At 42.1% G+C, this 14,446-nt stretch overlaps 1 long non-coding RNA gene across 1 annotated transcript; it reads left to right on the forward strand.

The window, feature by feature from the left end:
* The first annotated feature begins 497 nt into the window (after nucleotides 1-497).
* LOC114223247 (uncharacterized) lies at nucleotides 498-11,084 on the forward strand. Its single transcript, XR_003612110.2, has 3 exons — nucleotides 498-762; nucleotides 2,200-2,299; nucleotides 8,212-11,084. It is a non-coding gene; the product is annotated as an uncharacterized LOC114223247 (long non-coding RNA).
* The last annotated feature ends 3,362 nt before the right edge of the window (nucleotides 11,085-14,446 follow it).

The raw sequence follows: 14,446 nt of genomic DNA on the forward strand, positions 1-14,446 counted from the left end.
AAACCTTTTTTTATCTTGAGGCCATTGTCCCAGCCCTCCTCTCAACAAAAATTGGTGACAACTAGAAAGCCACTCATTGATTCCCTGCCACCACCACATTTTTATCATGAAAATTCTGAAACATAGAGAAAACTTGAGAGAATTTTGCAGGGAACTCCCATCTATTTACCCCTTAGATTCTACAATGAATATTCTGCTAGATTTGCTTTCCTTTCTAAGATACTCTCCCATCTCTCCAGGCCACCGATGCTTGAGGTTTTTTAAAAAGCCTGGCCTAAAAACTCAATTCATTTGTTTTTAAAACTTCAGAACGGAAACTTAATGCCTTATTTAGTGAACACAGAATAATTTTGTTCCATTCCAAATTAGGCTGCGTGGAAGGAAGAGAGAAAAGAGGTGAGAAGAAAAGGAAGAGGGGAAGACAAAGAGGGGGTGAGAGAGATGAGAAAGGGGACCGGGGGGGGGGGTGTGGGCGTGAAGACAGAGGAAAGGTCTCGGGGTTGCAAATGAGCGTGGGCCGGGTCACTGGCATGGCTCATCGAGAGCCCGGTGTAGGGGTTCAGCACCCAGTAGGCAGCTGCTACTGGTAAGGCCGCTGCTGGCCTCCCCCTGACGCAGTGGGGACAGCCACATGCAGGCGTCCCGGGACAGTGGAGGATGCGGTCATCATTCCTCGCAGACTTCCTGGCCCCGGGGGGCTCCAGCCCCACAAACACCTGTGAAATGGAGCAGAGCCGGGACCTGGAGAACCAGACACCAGCTGTGAGTCTCAGTCCTGTTGTGACCACCCCACACACCAGCCCTCGGAGAGTTACTTATTCAACCTCTCTTAGCTACTGTATTCTCATCCGGGAAATGGGCCTATGAGGAATAGATTCCTCGTGGGGTTGGTGGGCAGGTACACTGCATGCTTCATCTCGTTCCATCCTTGTGACAGCTCTAGGAGCTGGACGTTATTACGGGCCTCATTTTAGAAATGTGGGCACTGAAACGTGGGGTAGTGAAGTCACTTGTGCAGGTGGTGCAGCTGGTCATGGTGGAGCCAGGCCAGGCCCCCCATTGCTGTGCTGTTCTCAGCACTGTGCCTGGTGCTAACCTATTCAGCATAACTACACAGGCTTGCCACGGCAGGTTCTTGCAAGGTCAAGGTGGGACAACCCACGTGAAAGAGCTAATACCTACCAGGTCCTTAAAAGCATTTGCTGAATGACTAACACATGTTGGTGAGCTCAACAAATATTTGTTATGTTCTTCAGCTGCATTCTCTAATTGTTAATTCCATAGAAGCTTTCCTCTGATTGGGATAACCATGGGGGGAAGGGAAATCTCCCTCATCCTGTATTATACAAATGTCAGGTTTAACAAACAAATTACAAGGGAGCTGATTTTCTTTGTGTCCTGACCTCATTTATATTAAGCAACATTGAACCTATTTGCCTGTGATCATACAACGGGGAAGCAGATGATAAATGTCAGGATCTAGGGCAAGCCCTTCCTTCTGCCTGTTCCAACCCGGTCCTGGACTTCTCTACTGTGCCAGGGGCAATCCAACACCCAGGGCTGTCCCAGGAGAACAGAGCTGGGAGCCACTTCACTTTCCTTGCCTTCGATAAGGCCTCTCCATGGACTGGTTGCTGTGCCGTGTTTTGTGTGGTGGTTTTCCACATTTTGTGATGTATTTCCCTTTCAAAACTTATAAAATAACAACCCTATGAATTTATCTCTAAATGCAATGAAGAAGATACATAGAATAAAGCAAGATCATATACGGAAAAGTACTTTCAAACTTTCTTTAAAATTTCTGTACAAATGCGAGGTTTTAAAAACCGGCTGTGGGTGCCTGGGTGGCTCACTTGGTTAAGCGACTACCTTCGGCTCAGGCCATGATCCTGGAGTCCCAGGATCGAGTCCCACATCGGGCTCCCTGCTCGGCGGGGAGTCTGCTTCTCCCTCTGACCCTCTTTCCTCTTGTGTTCTCTCTCATTCTCTCTCTCTCTCAAATAAATATATAAAATCTTTTAAAAAAATGGTTAAGATGGTAAATGTTATGTGTATTCTTCCCCTATTAAAAATAAGTTCATTTGTTTTATGATGGTGGTTTTTTTTTATTTAAATTCAATTAGCCAACATATGATGGTGGTTTTGTCTCATGTTTGCCTTAGCCAGTTAAGAGGACACTGTATTTTTCCTTTTAATAAGATCCAGAGACCAGAGCTAGGAAGGAGGAACACCATGACAAGGACAAAGTGCAGGGCTTGAAGCCAGAAGCTGGGGCCCTTAGACTACCCGGGGTCCGAAGGTGAGTCCAAGTGCTCCCTGACTGCCCCTCCCTGGAGTGAGAGGACACGGTAGTTTTGGGGACTCAGTGAATGATGCCCAACTGAGGAGTCTTAGGACTGAAGGGGGTTCGCATGACAGAGGGCACCCGGGAGGGTTTGGGACCACAGCCCTATCCTCTGTGAAACCCGGTGCTTGACACCACATGGGAGCCTACATCTTGGCTCCTTCTAGCTCTAACGAACTGTCAGCACCAACAAATAACTCAGCCTATACACTTTGCTTGTAGACAAGACCCCCTTAAGCCAGTCCCCCAATTCCAAGGGATATGCGATGTTTTGAGAGAGAGCAGAAAATCTCAAGTTAAGTTTTTACAGTTCGCCTCCGTATGTATAAACACTCCACTGTGTTACCATTCCTCCTCTCTCTCTCTCTCTCTTTGTGTGTGTGATGATGATTTAAAATATCAGCAAGTCCCTGCAGTCTCATTTTTGTATCACGGAACACTACGTCTCCTTTCAGCTTTTCATTCCCAGGAAAAACTAATCCAGTTGGTTGTTTTTTTGTTTTGTTTTGTTTTGTTTTCCTTTTTTCTCCAAAGGCCAAGCCTTTTAGCATGTCATTATGACCGGTTGTAATTTCCATTCCTGTGTGTTCAGGATTGATGTAAAGGAGTTAAAAGCTTTTCCATGCCCTTCATTACCTCTTTCCCAGAGGTGAAATTTAACTTAATGTTACAGCAACGGTTCGGCAGGTGCCGTCCCACATGCTGATGTCCCCTTCACACATCCACGCGGGCGGGCGGACCGAACTGCAGCTAAGAGCTATACCCTTCCCTGACTGCTGAGGATGTTCCTGTGCAGCCTGGAAAGGGGGGGGGGTCCTAGCCTGGCTCCCTCCATCCGCAGCGGCCCAGCCTTGAGCCTCCTTCACCTGTACAATGGGAATAAAAGCGGGCTTTGGAACTGTAGAGAAGGGGAAATGAGGTGACATCTTGAAATGTCAGCTCCCCACCTCTCCCTCGAGCTCTTCCCCTTCTGTCCTTTATTCTCTTTGAAATGAGAATTTCTTCCCGGTCTGTCTCTTTCCTTTTATTTTTTCTCTTTCTCCTTGTCTTTCTTTCTTACTCTTACCAAGGGACATACTTTACTGAAGAGATCAGAATAAATAGAGCACACCGTCCCCTCCCCCTCAGTGACAAGGCATTTGTTTTATTTTTTGTTTTTTTCCCCTGGGCCACTTTTCCTGATTTCTGGTACACAGCCTGGCCATTGGCAATTGGTCATTTGTCAGTTGGTGCACTGATATCTACATACATGGGCTACTGTTACCAGCATCTCAATCTTTCTTCTTGAGTTTAATAACATTTTCCAATTTCCTACCATCTAGCCTAACTGCATCCCAGCAAATCTGTGGGTCTCCTTCATTAAGGAATTTTGCAGCAAAGTCCCTTCAACCGGCTGGGAGAAGTTTGCTCGCTATGGTTTGCGCTGAGCTACGTCTTTTCTGCTCCCTCTTTAAGAGACCTCGTTTACAGCTCTGCTACCAATTCTCTTTTTGCATCGGACGAGCCTTTTCTGTCAGCTTTTTCACCAGTAGTATACCTAGGACTTCACTCAACATCCAACTGTTTCCTTCATGTCAGAAACAAAAACGGGTCCTTTGTTCAAAAGTTCCTTCATTCTCTTCCTCAAGCTCCCCCCACCCCCGGCTTTGTACTTTGTACCAAATAGCAGCTGTACCTTCTGGAACAGTCCTGAACTGTCTTATGCTATACAGTGCAGAGAATTCACTTTCTCATAATCTGAAGTGGCTGGCAGAGCAGAAAGAAACAAAAAACAAAAGCTGCGTTTCAGGAACTTCATTTCGTGAAATATACTTCCTTTTGGTAGTATGCCAGCTAATTTCTTCAGCAGGCAATGATGTTTTGAAAGTAAATGACTATGGGGGGAAGGAGGGAGTCAGTGAAGGGAATCAATAAACCAAATCAGGTGCCACTTTCAAGTGATGTTGTCCATTCATTCATGAAACTGTAGAAAAGAGATAAATTCAGTGGTGAATGCAATGTATTACCTTAACAACTTTGTTCCCTGTTTCTCATATAGAAGAGAATAAAAACAAACAAACAAAAAAACCCCACCTGTGTCTGATGATAAAGGAATTGTTGTAGATTACAAATGTCTTACAAGGTATACTAAAATATTAAAACAAATCTAATCTCTTCTGAATGCACAAAATAGCCCTTATATTAAAAATTTTAAATTTTATAATAATTAAAACCTTGAGATTATCTGTTTCCTTGATATCGAGGGGTCTTTAAATTAATTTATTAAGATTACAAGTAGATGCATAGGAATTAAAAGGTCATTTGGCTTTTCCCTCTATAGTTTCATTGAAGAATTCATCAATTATCTTGTTTCTTCCTCATTTGAGATTGGCAAACTATGATATAAACAATAAGTGATATGCTTTACAATACACAAGTCAGCATGAAAGCAGTACACAGAACTATTGATTTTGACATTTATTTTAACTAACTTCTATCTGAGCACCAAATTACATTATTTTCTATTCAACAAATATTTTTGTACACCCACTATGTGCTAGCACCAAATTACATTATTTCCTATTCAACAAATATTTTTGTACACCCACTATGTGCTAGCATTACATACACGCAATGGGAGAATACAAAGAAATATAAAATAGCCCCTTCCCTTGAAGAGCGTTCCACATTCAAGACAAGACACCTATGAAATGACTTGAAAATACTTACGAGAAATAAGATTATTTATGTATCACGCACTTTCAAAACGTTAACAAAATCCATGAACACGTTTTAAAAATTCAGGATGGTACAAGAGCACTGGGAAATGCAATTCTCCCTCGCCCCCTCCCCCAGCTCTTTTCCCAAAGGCCATCTCTGTTATGCCTTCCTTGTGTAGATTTCCAGTGATGATATAAGCAGATACAAGCATATACATAAGCTTATGTATCATCACCTGCATCACTAATTTCGTTACACAAATTTCTACCCACATTTTAAAGGAAGATTAATCTAGAACAACTAGCCATTGCTTAGCAACCTCAGGGAGTGATCACATAGTAGGTACTCAAGAATTATTTGGATAGCTAAATGAAAAAACCATTCCTCTCTGGTAGGACATTTCAATCTTTCTTTTTTTTTTAAAGAATTTTTTGGGGTGCCTGGGTGGCTCAGTCGGTTAAGCGACTGCCTTCGGCTCAGGTCATGATCCTGGAGTCCCGGGATCGAGTCCCACATCGGGCTCCCTGCTCAGCGGGGAGTCTGCTTCTCCCTCTGACCCTCTTCCCTCTCGTGCTCTCTATCTCTCATTCTCTCTTTCTCTGAAATAAATAAATAAAATCTTTTAAAAAAAAGGAATTTTTTTAAATTTATTATTTGAGACAGAGAGATACAGAGCGAGAGAGCAGGAGCAGTGGGGAGAGGCAGAGGAAGAGGGAGAAGCAGACTCCCCGCTGAGCAGGGAGTCCGATGAGGGGCTCGATCCCAGGACCTGGAGATCATGACCCAAGCCGAAGGCAGATGTTAAACCACCTGAGCCACCCAGGCACCCCAGGACGTTTCAATTTCTTACCATTTAAAATAATGCTGTGTGAAACATTTTTGTGATCCAACCTTTCTTGGGTAGATTTTCAGAAGGTGAATTACTAAGTCAAGTTCTTTAGGTATTACCAAATTGTGTTCCAATAGCTATTTACTCCAATCAGGACCATCAGGGATCATTTCTTTTTTTTTTCCATCTTTGCTAATTTGGTAGATGGAAAATGCAATCTCGTTGTTGCTTCAGTTTACATTTCTTTGAATTAGTGAGGTTGGACATTTTCCCAGATGTTGGTGGGTCATTGATATAACCTTTTTTTTTAAAGATTTTATTTATTATTATTTTTTAAAGATTTTATTTATTTATTTGACAGAGAGAGACACAGCGAGAGAGGGAACACAAGCAGGCAGAGTGGGAGAGGGAGAAACAGGCCTCCCGCTGATCAGGGAGCCCGATGTGGGGCTCAATCCCAGGACCCTGGGATCATGGCCTGAGCCAAAGGCAGACGCCCAACGACTGAGCCACCCAGGCGCCCTGATATAACCTGTTTTTGAGAATTTTCTGGTAGGCTCCTTTGCATATTTAACTATTGGGGTTTTTCTTCCTGAATCTTATGAGCTCTTTAAATATTAAAAATATTAATTCTGTTCCTCATTATTAATGAATAGTTCCCCTCATCTAGTGTTTGCCTTTTGAGTTTTGATTTAATTAGCTTATTTTTGGCTCAGAAGATGTACATTTTTATCTGTTCACTGCTATCCATCGAGTCATTCATGATTCATTTCATTACCTTTGAGGCTAGAATAACCTACTTTTTGCATCCTTTCAAGAACGATGTAGAGACAGAAGGGAAGTCCACCTTATGCTTATAGCCTGTCAACAGGGGAGTTTTCTAAGCATTTATTTGTACAGGTAGGTTGAAAATTCATTCTCTCTTTGGGTCTGATGTATGTGGATTTAAGAAAACATCTTAGACATCCTTTTTGGAAGGACTTTGCCTTATTGGTGCAACTTTCAGGTGGGAAGCTAAACATGTGGAGTTGTGAAGTGCCATTATCTTTCTTCTCTCTTTCTCTACTACCCAGAGTGGAAAATTGCTAATGACTTGGTTTCTAGCCTGTCAATGTGTTCATCTCAAATCCTTTATTGAAACAATTCTTCCCGTTCTCTTGGCCACCATTAAAAATAAATCTGAACATATCAATCAGTTCTTCAGAGAAACAGAACCAACAGGACACACATGCCTCATCATCATCGTCATCTTCACCACCACCACCACCATCATCATCATCATCATCTCTCCACCTAGAGAGGTTTAATATAAGGAATTGGCTGACGTGACTGGTTGGGGGTGGTTAGCGAGTCCGGAACCAGGCAGGATTTCCATGTTACAGTCTTGAGGCAGAATTCCTTCTTTGGGAAACCTCCGTTTTTGCTCTTAAGAGCTTCAATGGATTTGAGGAGGCATTATTGAGAGTAATCTTTATTACTTAAAGTCTACCAATTGTAAGTGTTAATTACATCTACAAAACTCCTTCACAGCAACATCTGGACTAGTGTTTGACCAAACAACTGGGCACCATATCCTAGCCGAGCTGACACATGAAATTAACCTTCATACTGATCTTCCCATTGGATTGATTTCTTTCTCAGTCTATGCTTTTATGACCCTATAAACTTATTTGTGAGTGTACAGTCTACTAGGTTTTATTAAACATTTTATAAGATTTTGATAGTATTCATTTGTGAATACAATCATTGCCAGGATGTTTCTATGGCTGGTTCACTGGCTATACAAATATACTGCTCCAAAAGTTGGATTGAATTGAATCCCATTCTAGGAATTAGGAATACACTCTATAGCTTTGACAATATGGTTATTGGAGAGTTTCTGATCTAATAAGACGTATGATAAGAGGAAACGTGGAATGTGCGGTTATGTACCCATTGTCTGGGGGTGGTATGGAGGCTTGGGCTAAAACATCAGCTCTGCACCTTAATAGCTTGAGGGAATAAGGCAAGACCTGGGAAAGGGAGGCTGGAGGCATTAGTTGGCTGGGGTGCCACCAATTCAGAGGAAGAATATGGAGCCAGATGTGACTGCCCTCAATGGTGACCACTCAGGTACTGGGAGGGTGAGAGGTGGGAGCTATGCTATCCTGGTAAGGGGAGTGGAGCCATGTGCATAGTTGCTGCCAAGCTGGTAATGGAGAGTTGCTTATGTACAAGGATTGCAGTTGAGTAATACAAAGGACTCTTTACCACCAGCACTGGTGGTGGGGTACGGGCATCCTGCTTACAGATGCTTTTATGAGCAGAAGAAGTGAAGCTGGGCCTGCTTCTCTCTCAGATTCTTTAATAGGATGGACCAGTCCTTGGTCTCCTGGAGACACAATCCTGGGAGTAAGAACAGTCACAATCACCTCCTAAGAAATGAAGAATCTGAGGCTTGGAGTGGGTAGGTCTCTTGCACAATGCCACGTGGCTATCTGGTAAGATAAATGTATTCATATGTGTTATCGGTTGAATTGCATCCATCCCCCCTAAATTCATGTGTCAAAATCTTACCCTCTGGTATCTTAGAATGAGGCCTTATTCAGAGATGGGTCATTGCAGATGTCATTAATTAAGATGAGGTCCTCCTGAAGTAGGGTGGGCCACTAATCCAATATGACTGCTGTCCTTATAAAAAAAGAAAACTGGGACACAGGCATTGCATGCAGGCGGAGCGTCACAGGAAGGTGATGCAGAGATTGGACGATGCTTCCATAAGCTAAGAAACAGCAAAGATTGCCAGCAACCACCAGAAGCCAGGGGAGAGGCATGGAACAGATTTTTCTAACAATCCTCAAAAAGAGCCAACCCCACCAACATCTTTTTCATGAAATTCAAAACTGTAACAGAATAAATTTCTGTTGTTAAGCCATTCAGTTGGTGGCAGTTTGTTCTAGCAGCCTGAGGAAACTAATAGGACATGAAAGCATCTATTACTCTTTTTGTTTGTTTTTAATGAAAAAAAAAATCTTGGAAATTGATTCAATTTCTTATTTTAAGTGAGAACAGGTTTTGCTTAGCAAATACATAAACAGAAGTTCTTATAATTTAACAAAAATGGTGGCATGAAAATTTGGACACGGAGTATGTATTTATCCTGTAAGGAAACCAAAAGATTTCTCAATGAGATAATTTGAAGGTGTACATTATTTTCCATTTATCCATTCACCAGGTGAAGATGTTTGGAATCCCCACAGAAACTTTGAGAATCACTGAGTTAGAATCACAATCCAGGATTATTCAGAGGTTTCAGAGACTTCCTCTGTAAGGGGAGTAGTAACCCAACATTCCCCCTCAGACTAAATTATATTTGATTTTTATTTTCACGAGCATTTTTCAATAACAGCAATTTTAAAACATACTGAAATTTCATTTGAATGAGCTGAGAGGTTGGTTTCTTTTATTGAAGTATAGTTGACATACAATATTATATTGGTTTCAGATGGTACAACATAGTGATTCAACATTTATATACATTATGAAATGATCACCACAATAAATCTAGTACCATCTGTTACCATACAAACTTGTTACATATTATTGACTGTATCCTTCTATGGTGTATGTTGTATCCCTGTGTCTTATTTATTTTGCGACTGGAAGTTTGTACCTTTTACTCCCCTGTCCTTATTTTGCCAGTCTCACAGCTCCCTCTCCCCTCTAGCAGTCATCATGTTGTTTTCTGCATCTATGAGTCTATTTCTGTTTTTGTTTTTGTTTCTTTGAGAGAGAGAGTGAGCGGGGAGGGGCAGAGGGAGAGAAGCTCAAGCCGACTTGGCACTGAGCACAGAGCCCGCTGTGAGGCTCGATCCCACAACCCTGAGATCATTACCTGAGCAGAAATCAAGAGTCGGATACTTAACCGACTGAGCCACCCAGGCGCCCCTATTTCTGTTTTGTTTTGTTTTTAATTTTTAAAAAAGATTTTATTTATTTGACAGAGAGAGATAGAGACAGCAAGAAAGACAACAAAAGCAGGGGGAGTGGCAGGCAGAGGGAGAGGGAGAAGCAGGCTCCCCACTGAGCAAGGAGCCCGATGCGGGTCTCTAACCCAGGACCCTAGGATCATGACCTGAGCAGAAGGCAGCCACTTAACCGACTGAGCCACTCAGGTGCCCGTTTGTTTCGTTTTTTAGGTTCCACATACAATTGAAATCAGATAGTATTTGTCTTTCTCCATCTGACTTATTTCACTCTAGATCCATCCATATTGTCACAAATGGCAAATTTTCATTCTTTTTTATGATCTTCATCCATTCATTCATTGATGGACACTTAGGTTGTTTCCCTATCTTGGCTATTGTAAATAATGCTGCCCCAGTGGTCTCAGTTGGTGGAGCATGTGACTCTTGATCTCAGGGTTGTGAGTTCAAGCCCCATGTGAGGTGTAGAGATGATTTAGAAATAAAATATTAAAACATAATAATGCTGCAATGAACATGGGGGTGTCCCTATCTTTTCAAAGTAGTGTTTTCATTTTCTTTGGGTAATACAGGGACGTAGGATTCCTGGATCATATCGGTGGTCCTATTTGTAACTTTGTGAGGAAACTCCATGCTGTTTTCCATAGTGACTCCAATTTACATTCCCACCAACAGTGCACAAGTGTTCCCTTTTCTCCACATCCTCGCCAACACTTGCTATTTTTTATCTTTTTCATACTAGCCACCTCTGTGTGAGGTGATATCTCACTGTGGTTTTGATTTGTGGAGACGTTCATTTTAGTGAAATTATTTTTTTTAAAAAACATGCTGGAATTTGTTTTAACAGATTGACATAATAATTAATTGTCTTTCCATAGATAGGTTCAGCAGCAGCAGCAGCAGCTACCCAAGAGGAGGTTTTCTCCCCCTAGATCTCTGAAGATAGATTTAAAGTTTTCTGTCACTCCATGGAATAACACAAAAGATGCAAAACTAATAGAAATGCAAACACAGAACTAAAAGGAAGAGTTTCTTGGTGAGATCTATTGATGGAAAAAATTAAAGTATCAAGTAAAAATAGAAGTCCTGTTTTGGGGGCACCTGGGTGGCTCAGTCGGTTAAGCATCTGCCTTCGGCTCAGGTCATGATCTCAGAGTCCTGGGATCGAGTCCCATGTCGGGCTCCTTGCTCAGCAGGAAGCCTGCTTCTCCCTCTGCCTGTCACTCTCCCTGCTTGTTTCCCTCTCTCTCTGGCAAATAAATAAATAAAATCTTATTTAAAAAGAAGTCCTAATTTTGGAGCTTTTTTTAGCTTTGTTTTGTTTTTTTTGGTTTGTTGTTGTTGTTTTTGAAAAAAGCAAATGGTCATAAGTAGTCAATCAGAGTTACAATGCATAAACGTTTCAGAGGTAATTTGAACCATTCAGGGCTACTTTGGAGGTTTTAGCCTATTCTGTTGTCCTGTAAAATCCAAAGAAGGACTTCTGGTTTGAGCACTGTTTGGGGGCCAGAAATGGAAAGTCACTTTGTTTGGTTATTTACTTTTCCATCCGAAAATGGAATACCATTACTGACAATCTTACAGAAAGAGCAGAAAGAAAAATATTTGTAGAGTATTTCAAAACTAATTCATACCTTTTAAAATTATTATCTAATTAGATAAACTACATGTTGTTTTAGTGCATTTTTCACAAAAGTAATTTCCATTGCAAATGTTTTCTTCATAGGATAATTGCATGTCAAGCTCGACATCATTTTGGTTGTTGTCACTAAAGATGACTGCTAACCTGAAAATATTTGGATAATGAGAAAAATGCCACCCAATTTATGAATGTTACATACATGAGAAGGAATGGCCATTGAATAGCATGTGTTGGTATTCAAAAGGATCCAAAATACTCCAGAAAACTAGGAAACTGAAGAAATAGAGGAAAAATTATGTACAAGATGGTAGCAGGCAACAGAGTCAGAAGACTGACCAGGTTTCCCACCACTTGTCCTAGTACGGTGTCCAAACACAAGTCAGCCTGACAAGTTACTAAAACAGCATTATCTTACGATTTCCTTGTATTGTGGGTCCCCAAGACTTCCCCAGCTTCAAAAATTTGCTAGGAGGACTCGTCGAACCCAGAATATAGTTGTATTCACAGCTCTGGTTTATCACCGCAAAAGGTTACAAAACAAAATCAGCAGAGAGGAAAGGCTCTCAGCTTGGCTCAGACACCACTCCACAAACAGGGCTGGTATGGTGGATAGAAATCCTGTCTACTGGGCTCCCTCTCTTTCAAGGCCAGACTGCAGAAACATCACCTCTCTTCCACCACCCACATCTCTTCTTCTCTCTTTCTCCTCCCCCCAGCAACAATAGCTGAGTCTCATAGCATGGAAGACACACCAGGCGCTGTTCTAAGGACTTCATATATTTATGCTACTAATCCTCAAAGCTACCCAATGAGGTGGGTGTTATTACCTCCATTTTTAACAAGAGAAAATAGAGGCACAGGGGGTTCAGGGGGTTAAGTAGCCTCTCAAGGCCTTACAGCTAATAAGTAGTACGGCCTTAATTCAAAGCCTTACAGTCCGGCTCCAGGCCCACACTCTCAGCTCCTGTATGACACTGCCTCTCAGAATAACGTACCCTGGGCTGCACACAGTCAGGCCTTCGTGGCCCTACCAGACCCAGAGAACAATAGGAACGCTAGAGAATCAAAGCCAATCCTCTGCGAACTGCAAGTCTCTCCTTACGGGCATTTCCAAGTCCCCTGAATAGTCTTGATTCATGTTCTCAACAGTGACTAAATGAGCCACAAAATCCTGAAGTGCTTCGCAAACTCTTAATGAGCAGATTCAACAACGTGAATGCATTTGTCACTGAACTGTATGTTTAAAAATGATTAAGGTGGTAAATCTTACATGTAGTTTACCACAATTTTTCAGAAGCAGATATAATTTCATGCAAAACACTGCTGGTATGTAGGTTAGCGTGTCACCAATACCCCCTTCCTCGTGCATCTAAGTAACTTTGGGGAAAGATGTTCTTCTTTAGTTTGCTTGACTCTGTGCTGAGCCTGGGAGCTCACAGATCAAGCTGTATTGGCTAATCCCTGCTCAAGTGCAAGCCTGAAGATAAGCAATTGCTCATTATCATCCCTTTTTGTGTGTGTCGCACAATGGCACAATGTTGTTTTTAAAAGTGTTCTATACCTACGTTATCTCATCAGACCATCGTAACTGTGGTAGTTAACTGCCTTGCAAAGAAAATGGAGCAGATATAATCATCTATATTGTGTGGCAGAGGAAGTTTTGAGGGTGAGGCCGGGAAGCGCAGATCTTGAAGCTTGTAAATGGCCGAGTTGAGGTCAGAACAAAGCCTTCTGGTTACCAGAGTCCCTTTTCTCCAAGTCTATAATCCCGCTGGGATGCGGGTGAGCCAAGTGAGGCACTTGCCTGGGGCACAAAATTTAATGAGGCACCAAATCAAGACAAATAATGGCTTAAGGCAATATTTTTAAAAGTTAAAATTAATGTTAAAATATCCCCGATGAACAAAATATCAAAGTTTCAAACGAAGACCGGCTGTTTGCTTATTTTACGACACTGCGTTATTGTGCAATGCGAACAGGTGTTTCCCATCAGCCTGAGAGGTTCCCAGACCCACGAGGCCATCTCCTCCTTGCCAGATGGGGGTTATGAGGGTGGCCAAGGGTGTGCAGACAGAGTGGGTAAAGCGGGGTTCTCTGGAGAGTCATAATTTTTTATTGTAGAGGAGGTTCAGAACCTGGCTGGGGTCAGATCACCAGAGAGAATGGTCAAGTTCACATTGGATCCCAAAGTTCATGGTGCCAGGGACCCTGTGCTTTGCTTGCTGCTGGGCTGCTTCTATCCACTCTGTCTTCCTAGTGCCTACACCTAGCAAGGAGAAAACACCCGTAAAGGAGTCACTCTACTGCACACTGAGAATTATAAGAGCCTAAGTGAAGTCCCAAGGGGTGCTCAGGACGGAGACACTTCTGGTTGGCTGGTCAGGGGCGATTGCATAACATGCCAGCCATTCCAGAGATTCTATCAGAGTGCCAGGGGCAAAGATCTATTTTTCACCACCCACACACAGGGTGTGTCCTACTTTGAAGGAGCTCTAATAAATGGAAACCTATATTTACATTAAAAGTACATTAAGTTGTGATGATTTACTTTGGCTAAATCATGTCGAAGCCCATTCAATATCAAGTTCTCCTAATCTATTAAATAGAATTTGATTGTGTGGTTGGTGGGTATTTTGCCAACCTGTTGGATAATTTTAATGAAGCAAATCTTCAATCAGCTGTTATTTGAGCATCTACAATTGTGCAGTGGTAAACAAAATAAAGTCGAAGGCAAGGTCTGTCTCTCCAGTAAAGCCACACAGAGTCTACTTAGGGAGATATGATCCATATACCCAAATAGACAAATATTAACTCATGATAGGAGCCACCTGAATACTGAATAGCGTAGCCATTGAGTCATAGAAATTCCAAGGAGGGGAAGCAATCACTTTGGTTTTTGTTGTTGTTGTTGTTTGGTTTTTTGTTTTTTTGGGGGGGGTGGGAAGAGAGAGAACAGTTGACATAAA

This window comes from Eumetopias jubatus, unplaced genomic scaffold (genome assembly GCF_037043125.1).
Source record: "Eumetopias jubatus isolate StellerSeaLion01/CBP00866 unplaced genomic scaffold, mEumJub1_p1.0 scaffold_7, whole genome shotgun sequence".
Taxonomy (NCBI): Eukaryota; Metazoa; Chordata; class Mammalia; order Carnivora; family Otariidae; genus Eumetopias; species Eumetopias jubatus.